This window comes from Sciurus vulgaris, assembly GCF_902686455.1.
Source record: "Sciurus vulgaris genome assembly, chromosome: 6".
Taxonomy (NCBI): Eukaryota; Metazoa; Chordata; class Mammalia; order Rodentia; family Sciuridae; genus Sciurus; species Sciurus vulgaris.
Window position 1 is genome coordinate 16,417,927 of NC_136466.1, and position 23,848 is coordinate 16,441,774.

Genomic DNA, 23,848 nt, shown 5'->3' on the forward strand with positions numbered 1-23,848 from the left:
ATAATCAATGTGAAATAAAACATCCAGGCAAATATATAATTCTAGGGAAGAGAAACCTTTTTGCATTTGTGTACTGGTAGAAGCGAAGGAAAAGCCACAACCTAAACGTGTTCCTCTCTGTGGAAATTTGGAATGTATAGTGAGTGATGGAAATATAATCTTTCCAGGTTTTTCTGTTGTTGTCGTAGGTGTTACTTTTAATAATGTTCCTCATCCTCTTCACAGCATGTGGGTCATTTGACAGAGTGCCTAAACAATTTTTACAAACATGTTCTGTCAGTGCAGATATTCTTGGCTATGTGGCACAGGTAACTTTTGAAATTTTGTGGACTTAGAAAAATGAGCACCTGATTATTTTTAGGCATTCACAGTGAGAGTCAGCCAGGTCCTCACAAGCTCAACAGCCAGGAGTTCCTGCCTCCAGTGCCACCGGCCCCGCTAGGTGAGCTAGCAGACACTTGGGTGGAGTTCTCCATTTCTGTACCCTCCTCACATTTTCTACCTGGCCTGATCGTCTGTTATAACTTTCCCAAACCAATCTCTTTCTTATTTGTATGTGGAAGACAGGCATTCCCTAAGGAAACAGACAAAAATGAGGTGTTTTATGGGTGCAGTCAGCATGTAAGAGATGACTTATGACCATCATTGGAAATGCAGCAATTTTGCATTTTCTAAGTCCATTTACTATACCTCTGCTGTACTCTGGAGACATAGCCGAGACCCTAAATGTTTCATTGTGTCCGGAAGACAGTAAGCAATGAACTTTTTATAAAGTAATAAGTTTCCTTGGGCATATCTGTTGCTTCCGGGGACCTGTAACTATGATGGTCATTAATATAGTAGTTGGTGTAAATGCCTTGAATGTCACAGTTGCAATTAAAATAAATAAAAGGATGCTAGGGGTTATAAAGAACCCTCCTTGGCCTCAAGGATAAACAACCATCAAGCTTGGCCTGGTATGTGTTTTGTGGTATGTACCTTAGTCTTTGGTATGATAATTATATCAAGGAGACAACTTTTAAAAATTAACTTATTATTGACAGAATATAAAAATTGCAAATATATTTAATACTAGGCAGAATGAGCTCCATTCAAATAATGAAATGCTCTTTTGATAATGTCCTAGTTCATTTTTCTCCCTCCAACATGACCCTGTTATTATTCCTCTTCCTAATGCTTGGGATACACCACCTCTTGTGTAAAATCCTTTGTGTCTCCTTACTTGACACTTGATCAAGTCCATTGCCCTCACCTAGAAATCAACATTTGACAAGTTGATCCCATCTCCCTCTCTAAATTTAACTCCCATTGTTCCACTGGATCAGTTCCCTCTTGACTTTAATATTCATTGTTTCAAGGTCAAGTTGCTAATATTCCCCTGGAGACTTTGCTCATACCACTCTTTCTGCCTGCTTGTTCTGCATTTAGAAGCCCTGCCCTTTCTTCAACTCTGCAGGGGCTGGCAGAGATTCACTATGGGAATGAAGTCAGCTTCTCAATATATACACAGAGCTATTCTTCTTATTATGTGTTTGGAATATCTTCATGCTCGTCATTTTCACTCTCAACATTAAGACACACTTTAAAAAATCATCTCTAATTCTCATAAATTCCACAAATCTAGTCCACATTTATGTATCGAGTGCTTATGGCATCATAATAAATGTTGACAGAGCAGGGAAATGGGTGCTGCCCTATGGAAGGCATTCTGGGATTGAGTAGGGACGAATAAACTATAAAGCAGGTATTACAGTTAAGTTTCAAAGGTGGACAAACTGAGGCTTAGAAAAGACAAGAAACTTAGCTGACTCCATACTAACCACAGCTGGACTTCACTGTCCAGGTTTTTCCACTTGTTCAACTTACTCCTTTGTCTAACTAAATTCAAATGGTATTATGTACATGCTGCATTCATTCCTGAGTTACTCTATGCTGTTTTGCAATGACATTTAAATTTAACATATGCATCCTTCCTTATCCAATAAAGTATGAGAGCCCTTGAAAATAACTATCCCCATTTGTAGTCCCACATGGACCCACTGTTTGATTCAGTTATCTCACTCCTTGGCATATAGCCAAAGGATTTGAAATCAGCATACTACAGTGACACAGCCACATAGATGTTTATAGCAACATACTTCACAATAGCTAAACTATGGAACCTTCGACAGATGAATGGATAAAGACACTGTGGCATATATACATAAGAAATATTAGCCATAAAGAAGAATGACTTTATAACATTTGCCAGTAAACAGATGGATCTGGAGACTGTGATACTAAAGGAAATAAGCCAATCCCAAAAAACCAAAGGTTGAATGATTTGTGGAAGCCTAACCATTATAAAGAGGAAAAGAGGAAAGTTCAGTAGATGAGACAAAGGGGAATAAAAGGAAGGGAGAGGGGACAGGAATAGAAAAGAGAGTACAATAAATCTAACATAATTTTCCTATGTACACATATGAAAATATCTAAGTGAATCCTATCATTGGGCCCACCCACAAGAACAGGGTCCTAAGTAGAGTAAGATATATTCCAATATTTTTTAATTTTTTAAAAAATTTTATTTTATTTTTTTATTTTTACAGATTGCATTTTGATTCATCATACACACAAGGTACAACTTTTCATTTCTCTGGTTGTACACAATGTAGATTCACACCATTTGTGTAATCATACATGTACATAGGCTAAGGATGCTTGTCTCATTCCACTAAAAAATATGGAATGCTTCACGAATTTGCATGTCATCTTTGCATAGGGGCCATGAAAATTATCTCTGTATCGTTCCAATTTTAGTATGTGTGCTGCTGAAGTGAACGCTATATTTCATTCTTGTATAAGTTTATCAAAATGGATTCCACAGTCATGTATGACTAAGAACCACCAATAGTAAAATAATGATCCCATCAGATTTTTTTGTATCCTTGAGAACCAGGGCAGTGGCCAATCTGCCTCATTTTGGATTTGTGTGACGTTTTCTTATGATTACTTTCTTCTTATGCACTTCTCACAGGAACATCTCCAAGGGATGAGGTGATATAAAGCTCTTTTCAAAAGTGCCTGACAGGCACTAATTGGTTAAAACGGTGTCTGCCATGATTATCCACTAGAGTTATAATTTACCCTTTACAACTGATAAGAATCTTGTGAGGAGATACATTGAGACTATCTATGTAAACACTTTGTTATTCTGTAAGCTTCCACCTACTGGTTTTTATATCTATTTATAATTTTTCATACATCAATTATTATGATAATGGCCAAATGGTAATTTTCTAATTCTTTCTACAGTAATTAGTTGCTTGAAGAAAACAAACTGTAAGAAATAGATTTCTATTTTAATTTCTCTTTAATCAATGCAGTTGCATCTATTTGGATTTGCAGATTTATAGTTAAAATTCTTTGCTATCATTCTTTAATGTTGATGCTCAAATTGTCCCATATTGGGCAACCGTGGGTCTCTTCAAATTTGCTCCTAGGTTCTCTGGAAGTATCAGTAATTTTTGGAGAACACCTTACCTTTTCCCTCATGAGAATCACATTGCATTTTTTCTGCCCAGATCCTGGAACCAGATACTTCTCCAAAAAGTCCCAGTCCCTTTCAGTGGAGAATGGTATGTAGAAATCAAGCCTAGGACCCTCTTTCTTCTTTTTTTTTTAAAACATCACTAATCTGGTTCTTCAAGAGGTGATGTTGGCAAAGCCAGTGGTCATTTCTCTTATTTCTCTTTCACATACATGTTCAGCACATTAAAAAAATAAACAAACAAACATCTGTGTTGATCAACCACTCACTCAATTATCCACTTCCTTCTTGGTGCTCTGGTGACACTTGAGTTCTCTTCTGACTTCACTGTTTCTTCTTGGTCTCTTCAGGTTCTTCCTCATTTCCATGACTTTTATTTACTGAATTACCCTAGAGTGAAACCTTTAGGGTTCTTCTGTAAATAAGTGCATTTCCTAGAGAATCTCATGGTCAGGGTGGGCTGGGGTGGCAGAGCAACACTATTTTGGAGGTTTGTAGGCCTGAGTTCCCATTCCAACCCCACAACTTAATAACTGCAAGAAGACTGTAGGGAAGATATTAACCTGATGTGCCTCACCTTGAAAATGGAAAAACTTGTAATTCTTAATGTACAGCGTTGTTCAAAGCATTAAGCTTTCTGTGCCCCATAATATGCTCCATATGTCACCACTGTGTATACGTTTCATATTTTAAACATCATGCTTGTATCTCTATAGCTGCAAATTCCCCTATAATCAGAAATACTTTCATCTCTACTCAAAACACTCAAAAGGCATTCTTCATTATTCAAAATTAAACCACTGTGTCACTCTGTCCCAGCTACTTTCACAACTTCCTATCTCTTCTTTGCCTTCCTGCTCACTCAGGGACTTAGCAAGTCTCTGCATTCTGCTGAAGTTCTCTCTCTGCCCATATGCAAATATTTTACCTTCTGGAAATTAGTTATAGTTCTCAAGAGAAACAGAGCTAGTAAGATATATAGACAAATGTATAGCTACACATACACATGTACACAGATGCTCCCCAACTTACAGTGGAGTTATATCTTGATAAACCTATCCTAACCTGAAAATATTCTAAACTGAAAACACACTTAATGTACCTCACTTACAGAGCACCATAGTATCATTTCTACTGAATGTGTATCACGTGTATCACTTTCAAACCATGAGAACTGAACGATTAGAAGTCAAAGACCATTTGTGTGTGTGTGTGTGTGTGTGTGTGTGTGTGTGTGTGTGTGTATGTGTGTAAGTACCAGCTTACTAATTAAAAATAAATCTTTTTCAAAATAGCCTCACAAAAATACCCAGAATGATGTGTGACCACGTATCTGGGCAATTCATGGCCCATTCAGGTTGGCATATACGATTAACCATCAGGTACTAGGAAAAGAAATTGACCAAATTATGCTGTATGCATATATTAATATATAATGAAAAATTCCACTTTTGTATAATTAAAATTCAGGAATAAATATCAAAATAAAAAACCCATCAGATGGCTTTCCATGGGTTTGCTGAAATATTATATTAGATAGGACTTATCTGGCCATCTGTATGAATTCAGTCACCTTCTGCCTCCATTTTCCTTACTTTAGTCTTTGTTTCCAGACTGATCCCCAAATGATGTACTCTATGTTCTTTGTTGACTGTCTCCTCCTTTCCACTCCCCAGCCAATGCATTTGATTACCATCTCTGTGAAATCAGGAACTTCACTTTATTCACTCTTCCCTCAAGTGCCTAGAACAAAAGGGCAGATATTAAACACTTCCTGAATGGATGGATGAATACCTGCCTTACCTGCCATATCCTCTCAAAGGTAAACTAGCTTATTCTTTTACCACAGAGAGGAGTAATATGCCATGGAATTTAGTCACCCAGGTGTGAAGCTAGAAAATTATCCTACGTATAAGACAGCCATGGGTGACATGTGGAAATTGCTTTTTGTTTTAGAATATACATGGTATGTGGATTATCCTTATCACCCTCAAAAGAAGACATTTATTTCCCAGGATTCAATGAGACAGTAGCAAAAGCTTTTGATGAGCTTTTAAGAGATTACTAAGTTCAGTATAATTTGTCAAAACTGTAAAAGCATTGATTTTTATCTTAAAGTTTTTGCTCAAATTTTAAAAAGGGGAACTCTTTCGACTACTCAAATAAGTTTACACTAAATCGTCCCCAACTGAAATGTTGTGATGACTACATTTCTAGATAAAATAAGCTAGCAGACTGATCAGCTAACAGATGCCATAGACTCTGATTTTTGTGGATTTTCCTCACAAGCATCTCCTTTTGGGTGCCCCTACTCATTTTATAGATTAAAAAATACATTTTTTTTGTTTCTCATTTTTCTTCTTCTACTTGTACTTTTTCTTTTATTTGAGCTCATTGCATTTTTTGTTTCTTCCTGGAAGTAGAATTCTCAGTATTCAAACTAAAATACTGTGTGTCTTCATCAACTTCAATTCAATGATACACAAATTCAGATGCTGGTGAATGCAGCCTGTCAGAAGGTAAGTCCATAATAAGGAAGAAATTTCTATGGTTCCTTTGTTCAGAAAGTTTCCTAATGAATTTTCAAAGCATATTTTTTTTTGTTCTTAGCATCAGTCTATTATTTTCATAAGAATTTTGGGGAAGGTATATCCACATATGTGAAAATTTGATAACATCCTTTATTATGTTCTTAGCAAATGTAGAACTCGATTATTTCAAATCTGTTCAATTAATGGTCTGTTTCTCTTTCACGCTGGTCAGCCAGTCTTTTAAGCTCTTTGCAGAAATAACAGGAGCTTAAGCCACCTAATGCTTACTGTTTGAGGAGGGGGTAGGCTTTGAAAGGCTCAATTCTCAAGTAAAGTAGTTCTGAAAACTGTTTTCATTTTCTTGATGATAATCCATCAATTTCTTCAGTCCTTAAAATAATATAAAGCAGTTAAGCCATGGGGTTTCAAGACTTACCTGCCACTGGAAGTAAGCTTAAGTCCTGTTTGGAAGGCTGTAAAAACATTTTTATACAAAGAAAAATTAATAACCTCAAGCATTTGGATAAGGACAAAATAATCCACATACACTAATGTTTTCTTTACTTGGAGAGCTTCAAATAGTGTCAAGACAGGCAAAAATGAAACCCAATATCCCAATGATATCTTGAATGGAAAATTCTAAAAATGAAATACTTTTCCTTCAATTACCTTACATATTCATTTACTGTAAAGATGCTTCCAAAAGAATTAGAATAAAATGGACTATCCCTGGACCTGATCCTAGAGGAAATATTTTGGTTTTATAATTATAAAATTAGTCCAGGAAGCTAAGTGACAGACACAATGCTTATCTTATTATCTCTAAGATGTTGCAACAAAGGTTTATCTTAAAGCAGTAATAATCACAAAGTTTTGTTAGCAGAGGCAGAGGTCAGAAGACACAGACCTGGATTAAATCCAGCTATGAACCTGCTATAGAATGAGTTTCACATTTTAAAGAGTTGGAAAAAAGGAAAGAGAGAGAGAGGAGGGAGGGAGAGAGAGAGGAATATTCAACAGATACTCTATGTAGCCAGCAAAAGACTAAAAAAATTATTGCCAACCACTTTATAGGTAAAGTGGTTGATCCCTGTTCTGAAGTATAAACTATAATTCCAATTAATGTTTTAAAAATATTTTTAGTTATTAATTAGCTTTATTTATTATTTATATGTGGCGCTGGGAATTGAATGCAGTACCTCACACAAGCTACAAGCTAGGTAAGCACTCTACCACTGAGCTACTACCCCAGCCCCTATAATTTCAATTTAAAGTTTATTTTTCTTTTATCATGAAAGAAGCAAACCAGTACATACAGAATGAGAATAAGTGATAGGATAAGTGAAAAACTTCATCTGTACGCGCGCACACACACACACACACACACACACACACACACACACACACACACACACTCTCTTCCAGGAATATGTATTCAATTTAGTGGTTGGACTGCCCAAACCAACTGTTAAATTTTCAGAAATTTTGTGAGTTAGTTGGTAAGCTATTGACAGTTTGAAATCTGTTATTTGCAAGAGTAAGACACTGTAGAAATCAGTAAGCACTACGAGTAGAACTTTGGGTGGTTTTGTTGGCTTTCCAGCACAATAGTGATTAGATGCTTCCTTACGTGAATCATAAATGGAAATGGTCTTGCTCAGCTCTCTATATAGTCCCAGTGAAGTTGCTGCCAGTCTTGCTTCTTGTAAGGTGGCCATTCAATTTGGGATCTGGGTAACTACCACCATGGACTTACATTTCTATGGTACTGTTGACTAAAAATCTTCTTGCTATCAAACACACATAGCTTCTTTCTCAGATGAAAGAGGGACATGTGAATGATTATTAAATCAGTAAAGGTAAATGAGTGTACCCAGAGGCATAAAGATAAAAGGAAGAAATTAAGGTTGGATTATGATTGGGGAAAAAAACAGGTTCCGTGAGAATGCAGATGGCTTGGGGTTCAGATTTGAAACACCCAACCAAGATGGAAGGTGAAGGTTAAGGGAGCAGAAATAATCATAAAATGCAATTGGCAAAACCAAGTGCAAATCTCCTTTAAACATGCCTGATCAGAGAGAAAGCTCTCCTAGAGAAAAGTCCAGGGAACACAAAGATGCAGAGTTCTCAAAGAAACCACAGACCACAAGGGAAGTCAACAGACCCCACAAACACGAAACTTCAGAGAAGAAGTTCTCAGGTAAAACAAGCTTGCAATGAGTATGTGAAGAAGGGAAAGGAAAAGCCACGAGTTCTAATCCAAATGACTATATCAAGTTGTGAAAAAACAGAATTGAAGAATCAAGCTAAGCTTCTGGGAGTGGGGGAGCGACTGAAGAGAGATTCAGTAAACTATGTGAAGAAAGGAGTAAGCATACATAAACAGACAATGGGAAGAAAAGTTAGGAGACATTGAGGATACAGTGAGAATACATTTTCAGTAGGAGTATGCAAAGAAGAGAATTCAAAAATGGGGAAAGGCAATTATTACAGAACATTGCTACAGTATGAAGAATTTCCCATAGCTGATTAAATACAAGAATCCTCAGATTCAGGAAACATTCAGAGTATGATGGAAGAAAAATACAACAAAACCCACACCTGGACACAATGAATGCAAGAGACAATGAACAGCAAATCGTCAATGGGAAAGAAATAAATTACTTTATTTATAAAGATAATTACATCTTTAATGAAACTTTTGGTAGCAACAATGGTGTCCAGAATATACTGGAATAAAAAACCAAGGTGTTGAAACAAACCATTGAAGATCACTACTCAATTAAACTTTTATTCTGAAATGAGGTAAAAAAAAAAATATTCAGTCAAGAATAAAAGAGACAGACATGAGGGAAGTGTCTGTTTAAGAACTACCCAAAAATATACTCCATGGAAGAAAACATTGATCTCAGAAGGAAGGAATTAGAAAGGAGAGGATCTTGTAGACTGCTGAATTGAAGGACCATCGACTGCACGTATTAGTAGGTTCAGGCTGCTCTACCAAAACACCACACGTTGGATGGCTGTTTTAGACAGGTTTTGCATTGCTGTCACCAAAACACCTGACAAGAACCATCATGGGAAGAAAATTTATTTTGTCTCATGGTTTCAGAAGGTCCCCGTCCACAGAAGACCTCCTTTACTGTGCTAGGCCCAAGATGAGACAGAACATCCTGGCAGAAGGACACAGTGGAGGAAAGCAGCTCAGGACATGTCAGTGAGGAAGCAGAGAGAAGGATCCACTCCTCGGAGATGAGATACAGACACCAAACATATGCCAAGTGACCCTCCGCCAGCCACATCCTACCTGCCTGTGGTTACCACCCAGTTAATCCACTGACTAGGTTAACAGTCTCATAACCCAATCATTTCATCTCTGAAAATTCTTGCCTTATCTAACACAGGAGCTCCTGGGGACACCTCATGTCTAAACTACGACAGTGGTTTAATCAACAATTTATTTCTCACAGTTCTAGAGGTTGGAACCAACAGGGCTGGTTTCTTGTGGGGCCTCTTTCCTGGCCTTGCAGATGGCCACCTTCTCCTGCTCCTACACAGGGCTTTTTTAGTGCAACTTTGAGCATATACATAACTGGGGACCCTGATCCCAGTGGATTAGAGTCTCACCCTGTGATTTCATTCAACTGTAGCTACTATTACGAAGGACTTATGTCCCAGTCACATTGTGGGGTTAGGGCTTCATCATACGAATTGTGGGGGACACAAATCAGTTCATGACGCTGTACAAGATAATAACAGGTAATTTCCAGTGGAAAGGAAAAACGAGGTAAAATCAAAATATCTTCAAATAAATAATATGTAAGAGCTTTCAGGTTTGAATCCTCCAGGAAGAAAGGAAGTAAATTGACTTTAGAGCTCATGTCAAATATGCATGTTAAAATGTAAAACAGATGCAGTGTATAACACTTCCAAACAGAGGAAGAAAAAGAAAATTGCTTAATCTAATAGGAAAAAAAAAAAAGAAAATAGAATCAAAGATAAAAGAATACATTTACATTTACCCTGAACAAGCGAGATAAAATTTGGAAATATTCTTAAGCCTATTGATGATTTCCAAGAAAGTAAGGACTATCCAAGCCCAAAACTAAGCACAGGCAGGAGCTCAGACAAAGAAAACGAATGCTGAAGCTCAGTTTTGCCTAGAAGGCTTTATGTTTTACATGAGCTGAATCGAGGGAATTTAAGCTTTGATATTTTTTTTGTTTGGTTGTTTTTTTTTTTTTTTTTTTTTTTTTTTAATGGCTGCAGGAGACTCAAAGAAGAATAAAAAGTAGAAAGTGTGGAAGGGATCCCAGAAATCTAAAATCACAATTTTGCAGTTCCAATATAATTATATAATTGATTCAGACAGGGTTCATCCAGCTCACTGGATGAAACATTGCCGGGGAACAGGATGTTTCTATCTTGCCAAAGTATCATCTGACAGAGTCGTTAGTTTTAAAAAATAAAGTGAACCAAAGCAGAAATGAACCTTAACAAATGTGGAACATGGTGGTCACCACTGCAACCAAAGGATCCAAGCAAGCCTCATCTGTGTAGATGTTCAGAGACGGGTTTGCTGAGGGTGAAGACGAACGATGCCTACCCTTACCCAGCACGCTTACCCAGGCATCGGAGATTGCGCTCTGAAGGCACGGATCTAATTTTATTTAGGGTTGCACAGGACATATATAGCCACATTATCGAATCAGGTTAACACGCTCGTTAAAGTATAACAGAGTCAGCCTGTAGGTGAACTACACATCGAGGGTCCAGGTAGTGTAAACAAACCAAGCATGCCTAAGCAAGTCTGCCCAGCAACAGGTCTGAGACAAAGGGCTGGGGGAATGGCAAGCTCCTGCACACAGCATGAGGCAAGGCAGCGCAGGGAGCTCACGTCACAGCTTTCTGTGATGCATGTCAGAACGAGGCCTCCCCTCAGCTCGAACTCAGCCTCAGCAACTGCAAAGACTTTCATTCCATGGCGAGTCTTTACCATTACGTCAGTTTCTCTGTTCAGACTATTTGGCTTACTTAGACCATGGTGTCAGCGATTGCTGTCAGATAAGGTTGAGCAATGTTCCCTACATATCTGTAGCAGGACAAGCCACAGGCCCTCTGGTGAGATGTGTAGTGTCACGCATGAGGTATTCTTGCTGAAAACTGCAACCATGACCTAATCAAGGTTCAGCTTTACCTTCTCTTTTACTAGAAAGACAGGGCAAGTTCACCCAGAAGAAAGACAGTGAGACGGGTTTAAAAGGGAGACTTTCTGCCTTCACTTCCAGAAGTCAGTATCATTTAAAAGAAAAACAAAAAGTGCAGGGACCAGAAGAAAAAATTGAGTATGGACTATATCTTGATGATATTAAATAATAATTGCTAGTTTTCTTAGATGTAGGACAATATATTTATTTTGGAATATGACCATTATAATACTTAGGAATAAAGTAGTTTGATATCTACAACTTAATTGCAAATAGTTCAGCATGGATACATGAACATACAGATGAATCAAATAAATATAGCAAAATGTTATCAATTGTTAAAGTTAGGAACAGGCTATAAATTCACCTCTTCCTAGTCCTATGATCTTCCGAATTTTTAAAGAGTTATAAAAGTATTTAATTTCCTCCTATGTACAAAGAGGTTTATAATGATATGTTTCATAAAATTGTTGAAAGAATGCAACAAGAAGTTTGTATTAATTATCAAGAATACAAGTAACAATAAATGTTGGCATGGATGTGGGGGAAAAGTACACTCACACACTGCTAATGGGACTGCAAATTGGTGCAACCACTTGGGAAACCAGTATGGAGATTTCTCAGAAAACTTAGAATGGAACCATCATTTAACCAAGTTTCCCACTCTTGGGCATATACTTAAAATCAGTATAGTATAGTGACACTGACACATTGATGTTTATAGCAGCTCAATTTGCAATAGCTAAGCTATGGAACCAGCCTAGGAGCCCTTTAATAGATGAATGAATAAAGAAAATGTGGTACATACACACAATGGACTATCACTCAGAGATGAAGAGAAATGAAATGATGGTATGTGCTGGTGAGTGGAACTGGAGAATATCATGCTAAGCAAAATAAGCCACTTCCCCAAAACCAAAGTCAGATGTTCTCTCTGACATGCAGATGCTAACTCACAATAAGAGGAGGAGTAGGGAAAAATATAATTTCATTGGTTTAGACAAAGGGGAATGAAGAGAAGGAAGAAGGAATAGGAACAGGAAAGATAAAAGGATGAATCAGACATTACTTTCCTAAGTTCATATATGAATGCACGATCAATGTAATTCTACATCATGTACAACCAGAAAAATGGGAAGTTGCACTTCATGTATGTATATGTCAAAATGCATTTTAGTGTCTTATATAATTCAAACGAATGAATAATAAGTGTATTTTTGAGCCCTGAATGGCACTAGTACATTTACATTTACCTATAATAATAATAATTAATAATAATAAACTAATTTTTATTATTCCATGTACTACCAGAAAAAAATTACTGAAGACATTACCTGGAGGCAACTTTATCAATGTAGAAATAAATAACCAACTTATACATATCCAATTAACCCACACATTTCAAATGTTAAGGTACCAATACTAAGAACAAATGACAATGTTCAATTTCACAAAATCATGGAAACCAATTGATATATGTTGAGTTTTTATCATATGCCATAAATGGGTCACTAGAAATATAACAGTGAGCAAATCAGACGAAAATCCTCACCATCCAACACAGGCTATGACTTTCTCAAAGGACACCTAAAGCTCAGGAAATATTGACAAGAGTTAATAAATGGAATGGCATTAAATTGAAAACCTTCTGTACAGCAAAGGAAGCAATTAAGAATATCAGAAAGAACCTACACAATGCAGAAAATCTTTGCCAGCAAGTCTTCTGACAGAGGATTAGTATCGAGAATATAGAAAGAACTCAAAAAACTTCACACCGAAGAATAAAACCCATTTAATAAATGGACAAATGAATTAAACAGATACTTCTCAAAGGAAGAAATGCAAATGGCCAACAAATATACAAAAGAGGTTCAACATCATTAGACATTAGGATTATGCATATTAAAACTATAATGAGATTTCATCTCAGACCAGCTAGACGGCAGGCCTCAAGAATATAACAATAAATTCTGGAGAAGGTGTGCAGAAAAAGGAACACTTTCATACTGTTGGCACGATTGTAAATCAGTACAACAATTCTGGAAATCAGTATGGAGGTTTCTCTAAAGACTAGGCATGGAATCACCTTATGACCCAGCTATACTACTCTTCAGCAATAATACTAAGGAACTAAAGTCAGCAAACTATAATGATACATGCATACCCATGATTATAGCAGCACAAGTCACAATAGTCAAACTCTGAAGCCAGCCTAGGTGTTCATCAATGGATGAATGGATAAAGAAAATGTGATATGTATACTTAGTAGAGTTTTATTCAGCCATAAACAAGAATAAAATTGTGCCATTTTCAGGAAAATAGATGAAACCTGAGAACATTATGTTAAGTGACATAAGCCAGACTCAGAGGTCAAGGTTCATGTGTTTTTTCTCACGTGTGGAAGCTGGAGAGAAAAAGGAAAGGAATGGTGGGAAGATCTCATAAATACTGAAGAAAGATGATTAGAATAGAGGGAAGTAACCAGGGGAAGGGATGAGGAAAGGGAAAGGGGAAATACGGGGCTATGATATTGAACATATTGTTATATCATATACATGTAGGAATATGTAACAGCAAATCCTACCCTTATGTACAACTGTAATGCACCATAAGAAAATGTGGAGAAGAAAATCAGCGAAGAGTTAAAAAAAGAAAAGACAAAACAAAAATCTTTACCCTCACATCATTCAGAGTTTAGTGGTCATTCACAACCCTGCCTCAGTTGTTCTGGAAGTGATCGTCCTTCTCTCCTTCCTCTCACATCTGGGTGTCAAGTCTGTTATTCCTCCCATCTCCAGGTGTTCCTCACCAATGAGTTGAAGGATAAGGAAGTGTCTGATGTCACAGGACAGGTTGCAGCTTAACCCCAGAGAGAGGCCTGTGAATGACACAGAGTACACTCTTCGTGGAGAACAGGGTGAGAAAGAGGAGGGACAAGTTCTGGCCAGGTAACTCTCTCCAGCCATGAGCCTCCCATGCTTAAAATGTGTGAGCAGAAGAGGCCAATCCACAGTTCTGCTCTGGAGATGGGACAGTGTTCAATAAAAAGGGAAGGAGCCCTTTGAGACAGGTTGAAGTGGATAAATGAGGGTTTGGGGTGAGGGTGAATCAGTGGGATCTGAGGGCAGAGGAGTTTAGTGAGAGAGTGCTTTTTTGGAGGGGAGGCAGGAGAGGACCCCCTACCCTGGACTATGAAGGCCCAGAGAACTGGAGTCCAGTTCTCATGTTATCCTCCTTTAATAACCACCACAGCATCATGAGTTATGAACGACATGACTTTCTGTAACTCTTCTGAGTTCCTTCTTTTTTGTTCTTTATGATTAAAACTATTTTCTATTATTCCTTCTCATAAAACCTCAAATAATTGATTTATGCTATGCCATTGATTTTCCAGTCCAAACTCCTCTGCAGAGGACCAGCACAGAATCTCTAGGTTTGTAGGAGTCCCATCATGTAGGATCTACTCCCGAAAGACAGCTCGGATTTTAGATGTGATCACAGTCTTTCAGAGACTTGGCTATGCTCTCCAGATTAGCCCTAGAACAGGGGCTGGGTCCAGAGACCTTTGAAATGGGGAGTGAAAGGAAGACTAATTATTGTGATTCTCTGCCCCAAGACACATCCTACATTCTCTTAATAATCTGTTCCCAGGACACTGAGTCAGTGTTTTAAATTTCACCCTGAAGTTTTCTAACAGCCTCAAATTAATCTGTGATGGTGGAGAGAAGCCCTCTGCCTTTTCACCTGTTTCCTTAAAGAAAAACAGCCTCATTTTGTCCTGAGAAGGCCACCTTAGTGTTCTATTTGTAATTCAGGAAATCACAGTTGATTCAGGGAAGTGGGTGGAGGAACTGAGAAGGTAAGAGCCCATCTATGCTGGGGGTGTGATTTAGGGTGCCCTTACTTGTCTTTTTCCAAAAGTGGATTAATATAGAGACGGTATAGAAAAAGATAGACGATCCACATAACACACAGGGACCATGAGGTGGAATCTGAGCTCCTTCATGGGACACTACTGCTCTTCAAGAGGGTGAGCTGGCTGCTGGAGAATGGAAGCACATTGTCAATTACCTCTCATGCACCAGGGTACTAAAGACTGGGAGGTTTGAATAGTTTATGACTGTTATAGTGTAGAATTTTTTTCTCCTTTTTGAAAAATTTTAAGTTTTCATTTTTTTACTTTTCTCCCTCTCTTTTCCTTTTGTGTACCTGTTCCCTCAGAGTCTCTCTCTCCCTTTTCACATGCTAACAACCAACTTCTTTTGATTACATTCTCACTCTTTGTATTTTCTAGAACTTCTATATATTCTATTCTTATTCCATTAACAGCTACATCCTACACCCCTCCACATTCTCTGTGTCCTCCATTAGAAACTGCAGACCTTATTGCAAATCTGTTTGTTACACTGAAGATGATAAATGAATTCATTCTGCTTATTTAGACAATATTCTTAATGGCCTCATAGGGGCTATTTGGTCTAGGGTTGCATACTGTCTGAACTTGGCACTGCTAATATTGATCTCCCCCTTAAAGAAAAAGTTTTGGAAACCTATAGGGTCACTATAAGCCCAGATCTGCACTGCTAGAGGGGAAGATGCATGCACAATACGAAAAAAAACAAGGGAAGAAAATGATCCAAACAAATCTAGATTTCATATTAACAATTCAGTGACAGTACGATAGAAAAAATGTCAGAAAAGGACTTCAGATTATACATGATTAAGATGATTCGTGAAGCAAAGGATGAGATAAGAGAGCACATGTAGGCAATGAATGATCATACCAATAAGCAGTTGAAAGAGCAACTGCAGGAAGCAAAAGATCATTTCAACAAAGAGAGATTCTTAAAAGAAAAAAAAAAGGAAATCCTTGAAATGAAGGAAATAATAAACCAAATAAAAAACTGAATGGAAAGCCTCACCAACAGACTAGACCACTTGAAAGACAGAACCTCAGACGATGAAGACAAAATATTTAATCTTGAAAATAAAGTTGCCCAAACAAAGAGGGTGAGCTCCCTCCCCATCTTCCATAGCTCCCTCCTGCCCTCAGCAGCACCAGGCACTGAGCTGTGAGCTCTGGTGCAGAGATGCAGATCTGCTTCCTAGAGCCAAGGGGTAGTGCCCAAGGACCCTCAGAGTTCCCCAAGGACAAGGACGGGGAAGGTGAGATCCCTTCACCCTCTCTGGGTCTTGCTCTTTTCCAACCCTTAATTTATACCATATCTGTGATTTTCTAACTATTCCTTATGTCCAGATATGAACTGCATGTAGCTTTAACCCTCCATATTCTCAGCTCTGATGCCACCAACTCCACAGCATGAAATTCTCCTGCCGTTTCTTAAGGTGCTTCAGTTTCAGAATTCCCCACGTCAACCCCAGTTATTTCATCAATATAAATTTCCACGTGTCAACCCTGACACAGAGTTTATTCTCCTCTTGAAGTTCACCAAAATGAATCCACTTTCTCTCTCTCACACACACACAACAAAAAAAAAAAAAAAAAAGAATGAGAATTGGTAAAGTATTCTGAGGAAGACAGAGTGAGAGGGAGGTGCTAGCACACCCCATGGAAAATAATAATACAATTGAATAAATTAGTAATTTTGTCTACAAAATCCTCTTTTGGATTGCTTTACCCCCAAAGTCTCTCAAGACTGCCCAAGAAGTGCACCACTTCAGTGGCCCATATGCTCAGGTCCCACCTTCAATATAATTTCATCCATAATTATATAAAATAATCTGTCACCAGTCTCTATGTCAACCTGCTGATCTAAACACATTTGGATGTACAGCCTGGGCAAGTCCTTCTTTCAAAGTGCAATTTGAGTTTTATAACACATTTGCTTTTTGTGTGTGTGTTATTCCTAGGATTCCTTAATCTTTTCTCATTTTTTACTTTCTACTTCAGTTTCCACACACGTCAAGCACTGGATCATTTTGTCACTGTGCTATTCTCAATGCCTAATTGTAAAGAATGAACCTGGGCCCAGGACACCCAGGTCAGTTCTCATAGGAAAATTAGTCTATCATAGATAAAAAATTAATAGAAAACAACCACACTTAAAGCAGTCTGGTACCAATACAAGTCTCTACTATTGTGGAATAAATAAAGTCTAAAAATTGATTTTTAAATTTTTGGTCATGAAGTTGGTCTTTCAAGAAATGGTGGGGGGGAGTTGCAGTTAATGTATTCTGTTAAGGTCTGTTGGCAGCTGAGAAAAAATTTATTTCCAGAACAATGGAAAATGGAAGCTGAAATGCTTGCTCAGGAATACCTGGGCTCTGACCTTGCCCTTCTACTCCAGCTAAGATAGGCCTGAGGACATGGAGCTTACCCTGGGGCCTGGAAGTTTCTCTGTATTTCCACAAATGGGAATGTTCAGTTTTGCAGGTTCACTTTTCTGGAGAAATCATAAATACAAAGTACACCAGGGCTGTGACTTGGCAAACACTTAACTTTCCAGATTCAAATCCCCCTATTAAAGTAAAAAGCAAATCACCCACAGCTCTTGACCTCATTCAAGGCTGGAAGGCTAAGGATGCTCCTGTGAGAAGCACAGCCATTTTCTAACTTGGAGTTTATTTTACGTTTGTTTTTATTGACAACACATTAGGAGTAAGTTTCTGGGCAAAGACATTATTTCATTTTTATTGCTTTGTTAGATGATACAGTATTTACAGTTCATTTTAAAAATAAATTTTAGTTGTGGTAAAAAAAAAAAAACCTAACATTTACCACTTTAATCACTTTTAAATGTGCATTTCATGTGTAATGTGTTCATGTTGGTGTGTAACAAACATATAGAAGAGCATCTTGCAAAACTAACACTCTATACCCTTTGAACAACTCTCTATTCACCTTCCCCCCAACCCCTGGCAACCAGCATAATACTTGTTAATGAGGTATACTACTTCAGTCATCTCAGAAAAGTGGAATCATACATTACTTATCATTTTGTGACTGACTTATTTCACTTAGTGTATTTCTTCAAGGTTTGTGTGTGTTGTAGCATGTGACAGATTTCCTTCATTTTAAAATCTGAAAAATATTCTCATGGACATCACACTGACAAAATAAAAAAATCTAGACATACTACATACTATATAGGTTCATTTAAATGAAGTGCTTTTTGTTACCGAACTATGTTTTTAATATATTCTTGATACTAACCCTTCATCAGATATCATTTGTAAAACTTTTCTCCTATTCTTTCACTGTATTGATTGCTTCCTCTGTGACACAGAAGTGTTTAATATAGTACCATTTATCCGGTTGTGTTTTTATCACTCATGCACATACTTCTGATGTCATATACAGCTTCAATGTGTTGAAACTTTTCCCCTAGGATTTGTTAGGAGTTTTACTGTTTTTCATTTTGTGTTTAGGTCTTTATTTGAGTTAATGTCCACTTATGATAAAAACTACAGGTCCAATTCATTCCTTTGCATGTATATAACTAATTTTTCTATCACCATTTGTTGAAGTGAGTGTCCTTCCCCCATCATATGGTCTTGGCATTTTGCAAAAATCACTGACCAGGCGCATGAGGTCTTAGGTCTGGCCTTGCTGTTCTCTTCTCCTGGTCTCTATGTCAGACTTTGTGACAGTGCCACGTTTTACAGTAGCTTTGCAATGTTTTGAAATCAACAAGTGGGAGACTCCCAAATTTCTTCTTCTCTATAAATGTTTTTATGATTTGGATTCAACTGAGTTTCAAATGAATTTTAACATTTTTTTTTTCTATTTGTGCCAAAACAAAGGTTGACGGAATTTTGATAGGAATTTTGTTGAATCAATAAACTCTTCTCAGTAGCATACATTTTAACAATAATTCTCACAGTCAATAAATGTACTGTCTTTTCATTTATTTGAATCTTCTTTCATTTTTTATACACTAGTTTCCAGTGTATAAATCTTTCATTTCTTAGGTTAAGGTTTATTTCTAAGGATTTTTTTTTTTATGCTATTGTAAATAGAAATTTTCTTAATTTCTTTTGGAAAACAGCTATTTTGAATGAATGAATGAATAAATAAATAAATAAATTGCAGTTCCATGTGATTTATGTAATTATCTATGTCATTATCAAAGACCACGCTCAAAGGTTCAAAGAGAAGGGGTTTATTTGGGCACTGTCAGAGGAACAGAAACGAGACATGTTAAACAAGTTAAACTCAGAAGGGAAATGTACATTGTTCTGTCAATTTTCTGGGTTTTTAGTCCCTACTGAGGTGAAGCTGGGAGTCAGTGTGGCACAGATGTCTCAGAGAATCTCACACCCACCAGAGACCATTGACTTAGTCCCCAAAAGGATTAATTTTCCAGCATCTCAAGGTTACCAGGTGCCTGGGGAGAGCAGATGCTGGCTGCTGGAAAGACTTCTCAGAGAGGGGGAAGCTAGTATTTCGCATAACGATCATAATACCTCCTGGGTGGTGGCAAAAATCTTCCGTACATGTCAATACCTTGACACTTTGTCAAGTAGTAGTGCACTAACTTCTCTTGGTCCCAAACTGCAAATGCCTCACCTTTCCCTAATGTCCTCTGACCCACTCATGACTGTTATGCCTAATAAGAACTTTCAAAACTGCTTTGCCTGCAAGTGGAATAAGTACCCAAAGGCTGGCTACAGAGCAGATGATGCTTAGACGTGGCTGACTTTTATTTGCCTACATTATCGGCTTTTGAAAGCATTCTAAATTTGTATTTGGGGAACTACCTCCCTACCACCATGTATACTCTCAGTCCATGTAAGTTAGGATATTAACATGCAATTTAATTCAATTTTGAAATAAAAAATCAACTAGAGCAAGTATCAGCAAAAATTTTCTATAAAATATCAGATAGTAAATATTTTTGACTTTATGTAAATTATATAACAAGGGAAGATAAATTCTACACAAAGTTCAAAATATAATATTTGAGCATAATTCTTTGTAATAGAGGTCTACTGATGTCATAACTAAATCATTTTCTTCCTTTGATTGGGGTAGGTATAATGTGTCACTTAAATGGTATTCAAAATTAATATTCCTTAGGGTCAAAATCAGCTGGAAATGTTTATCTGTTAATGTTCATCTCTAATGAGATTTTATCTATTTTTTTAAATGTGTTTTCACACAGGCATTACCACAGACATTAATTTATGAACATATCATTTTAATATCATATCATTTGGAAGGCATTTATAAATTCTATTAGATTTTTCTCTTTGATACTTATCTTTTGGCATATCATTATAATGTAGATTAATATTTTTAACTAAAGATTATATGGAATCTCCCAACTGTATAGTTCCATGAATTTTCAAATATGAAAATTTCCTTTTTGCTTATTTTGAGGGCTAAAAATACTACTAGGATTGTATTTTGAGTTTGGAAAATATAATTCCTACAAATGTGTATGGGATTGGCAATTTCCTTATTTTAACTTTTAACAGACCAGGAAGTATATAAAGAAACTTGACATTATAGTGATTCAAGCATCATTAGTTATTGTCAAAATGATTTTATAGCAGTATAAATTTCACATGCCTTAAATTCTTAGGTTTAATTCATTACACATTATCAAGTATTCAGTTGAAAACAAAATTAACGTTCAAAGCATGCCACATTCCATAATAAAAGTTGCCATTATTTTCTTTAGTTTAGAAAATTTTCCATCTCTGACATAAGCTCAGTTACTATAAAACTTTATTTCTAGATTAAGTCACTGGATTTCTCTGATACAGCAAGCTGAGATATTTAGCAAGTGACCATTCACAAAACTGATAATGATGAAGTCCATAGAGTAAATAACATTTACCATTGAGACTACCAATGTAATAGCACGTGATAAACTCAGTATTTTCTGTGACAAATTGATAATACAATAATACAATAATATGATGAATGACCATGGTCTAATAAATGTCTCACATTTTTTCAAGCTTTCTACATTTGTCTAATAAACTTATTTCTGTCACACATATACTTCCATCACTTTCATTTTTAATACATCTTAGCAGATTCCACTTCAGGTTATACTGAATGAGTTTTCTAAAATTCTTTGGAACAAAGATTCTTACCTGCAAGTATTCCACATAGACTAATTATTCACTCTCTTCAAACTTGGGACTGACATCAAATAAAAAACTAAGCCGTATGGCAAAATCTGTCACTAAATAATAACTAAAGATACCTATTCAAAGTCATTTGACTATTGATATTGTTTCAGATATCACCAATTTTCCAAGAAGATGTTCTTACCGAAAGTCTAATTGTCATAAGTGAATTTATTTTTCCCAAACATATTTGTCATAACCAAATATGACTTAATTATCTTAGTACGTAAATATTCTTGTTTAGTTAGGAAATTAATCATTTGAAATTAGACTTTGCAGCTTCATGTCCAGTTTTCATTGTTGTGAAGAATTTCTTCTGAGATGAGATATTCTCTCTCAAAATTTTCTGATTTTCCTAATGATTACTTTCCTATGCATTGGTAATATTATAATGAGTACTTATTCTGATAATATCATTATGTGTTGTAGTCTTTTAACATTTCTACAGTGCATTGAATAGTAAACACAATGTTGACATAAAATTCAATAATAAAATTATTCAAACTCCATTGTGCCTTACAAGTGTGGCATTCTGTATGAGATTACTGTGGTTGTTGCAACAAATATCATAAATTTAATAGCTTATAATAATAAACTTTTCTTATAGTTCTAGGAGTAAGAGTCTTATGGAGCTAATCCAAGACAGTAGCCGAGTCAGTTTTAAGAGACTTCAAGAGACAACCTGTTCTACCCTAAACCATTTAGATCAGAATCACTGGGTCTGAAGTCCAGGTGTTAGTATTTAATGCATGCCAGATTATTTTATTGTAAAACCAGGTTTGAGAACCACTGAATTAGAGCAATAGTATTATATCATGTTCTCTCATTCTGGGCTTTATTCAGTTTAGAGATTTCAGACTAAAAACAAAACTAAAACCTAAAAACAAATGGACATATAGTAAACTAGTATGTATCTAGAATAGTTACAAATTTCTCATTTTCATTCAAGCAGAATTTTTAAATCACTTGCTATTTTTCATATATTACTTTCAGTTACACAGTTACATATAACTACAATTTGTTAAGTCTCCTTTGACTTGTGCATAATTTCTACTATATTGATAACTGCATTTGCCTACGTGGTTGACTCTGTGTCAGGAATGTTCAGTGAATTTTTCAGTGTGTTCTTAAAACAACATATGATTGTATGTATGTATGTACAGTTCCATTATCTCTAGTATATACACAATAATTCTGAAGTTTGATGGAGTTAGCCACTTCTCCATGGTTTCATGACTAAAAATCTGTAGAGGATGGAATTTAAACCAAGATTCCAAAGCAAAACTCTCTAACACTGTTAACCTGCTTGATCATACAATAGAATATCACTCATATTGAATATAGCATTTTTAATATTATAAAGCAGTTTAGGGTCATATGATGCTTCAGGCTCAACTCTGAACAATAATCATCATTAGTCACTGGGAGATCATATGTATTAGTTTGCCTGGAATACAACTGGTTCATGCCTACTCTCTGGGAAAATACATTAGCAGACATACTAACCCTCCAAAATATCCTGATGTGGAGAATAAATTCTTTGGTCAACAAATTTTGAAAGATTACACCCAAGTACAGTGGGTACAGTATAGATTATAGGCACCCAAGTACAGTATAGACTATAGGCACTCAAACTTGCTTTTGTTGTTATTTACAAAAGAGATAAATTAAGACAATAACTTATCCTCTGTCTGTGGCCTGACAAGTCTTTTTTGTTTAAAGAAAGTTATAGCATTGGGTTTCTTTTTCACATGAAGTTCTCAAAATTTCAGTTTAAGTACACTTAAACATTCAGAACAACTATGGTATTGGAATTAATGGGGAAACACTGCCTTACTTACTATGACTACTATCCATGAAATAAAAGTTATTGACTAGCATTAAATTTTAAACAAGGCTTATTTTAGAATTGTTTTGTCCTTCGGCTAGACTTACACTGTTCTTAGAATTTTCCCATGTGAAATCAGGGATTTAAATACATCTCTTTACTATAAGGGACCACAGAGTCAACTCAGTGAAAAAGCAAGTTTTTCAGTCAGCTGTGGCTTTCTGTCCTGGTTCATACCTCATAACTTCTGTCACTCACCTTATTGAGTGAGATGGGGTCAGGTTGAGGGATGAGTTCTCCAATACAAGCAAAAGAGATTTGCTATTTGGTTACTTTAGTCATTCTTTATAATTTGCCATAGCTGCTATTGGGTCATTTATAAAAAAGATTACAAAATAAAAAGCACCATCAATGCATTTCTTTTTTTAATTATAAGTAGGTTATGGTGGAAGGAACTAGTATGTGCCTATATTTGTTCACGTTGTAGGTGTTTCTTATGGAATGAAATCAGGTATATTTCAGAGTTTCAAGGAAGACACTGATGCAAACATTTTCCTCATGTCACATTCTTTCCTACAAAATTGTCCACACTCTCATTTGACTTGCATTTTTCTTTTTATGACTACTGTTACATATATATTAAAAAGTA

The 23,848-nt window shown here is 36.4% G+C and overlaps 1 protein-coding gene across 1 annotated transcript in view; it reads right to left on the reverse strand.

Annotated features, from left to right (window-relative positions):
- Positions 1-4,610: 4,610 nt before the first annotated feature.
- The window catches only part of MAT2B (methionine adenosyltransferase 2 non-catalytic beta subunit), a 483,564-nt gene continuing 464,326 nt past the window's right edge, over positions 4,611-23,848 (reverse strand). The window contains exon 8 of the transcript XR_013764810.1: positions 4,611-4,621. The gene's annotated coding sequence lies outside the window, so the exon portion shown is untranslated. The remainder of the gene's footprint in view (positions 4,622-23,848) is intronic.